Raw genomic sequence first — 775 nt, forward strand, 5'->3', positions numbered from 1 at the left:
GTAGACCAGGCTGGCCTTGAACTCACAGGGAGAGATTAGCCTGCCTCTGCCACCCCAAGTGCTGGGTTATAGGCATGCACCACCATGCCTGGCTCTCGCAAGAAGTTTTTGAATACAATTCTGGTAGCACAGAAAATAGTCCCAATAATTAGCAAGTAAAACTCCTTGAAATTAAAAACATGTACAATAAATGAAGCTGAAAGAACAGACTGTCTCCAGAATGGGGGAAAAGCTTTGGCAGCTATGCTTCAGAGTTAATATCTGAAATATGTCAAGAATTGCCATGTTAAACACGGCCCCCCTAAATCTGCCAGTCAACACATGAGCTAATGAAATGAATGGACATATCTCAATAAAAGAAACACAATTGACCAATAAGTACTTAGAAAGTGTTTTGAGACCTTTAGCCACCAGAGAAATGTATATTAAGATTACTCTGAGAGTTCTCGTGTCAGCTGCACAGATTCTAAAACTGGAACAGTATGAAGAAGATTAGCCCCTAAGCAAGGAGGACATGCAAATTCATGAAGTGTTTCATATTTTAAGAAAATCTACTGTGATATTACATCTCACCTTTAGTTAGGATGTCTACCATGAGGACCAGGTGTAAACTGCTGCAGCCACAATGGAGACGAGCTTTCTCAGAAAACAGAAGTACAACTTCCATAGACGCAAGTATGCTACCCCTGGGCATACACTCAAAGGAATCTATGGTCCACACAGAGAGAGCTACACAGCCCTGTTCACTGCTGCGCTATTGACAAGAGCAAGGACT

At 41.9% G+C, this 775-nt stretch overlaps 1 non-coding gene across 1 annotated transcript; it reads left to right on the top strand.

The window, feature by feature from the left end:
• Positions 1-442: 442 nt before the first annotated feature.
• LOC132656082 (U6 spliceosomal RNA) lies at positions 443-544 on the top strand. Its single transcript, XR_009594026.1, has one exon. It is a non-coding gene; the product is annotated as a U6 spliceosomal RNA (small nuclear RNA).
• Positions 545-775: the final 231 nt, after the last annotated feature.

Source organism: Meriones unguiculatus, chromosome 8, assembly GCF_030254825.1.
Source record: "Meriones unguiculatus strain TT.TT164.6M chromosome 8, Bangor_MerUng_6.1, whole genome shotgun sequence".
Taxonomy (NCBI): Eukaryota; Metazoa; Chordata; class Mammalia; order Rodentia; family Muridae; genus Meriones; species Meriones unguiculatus.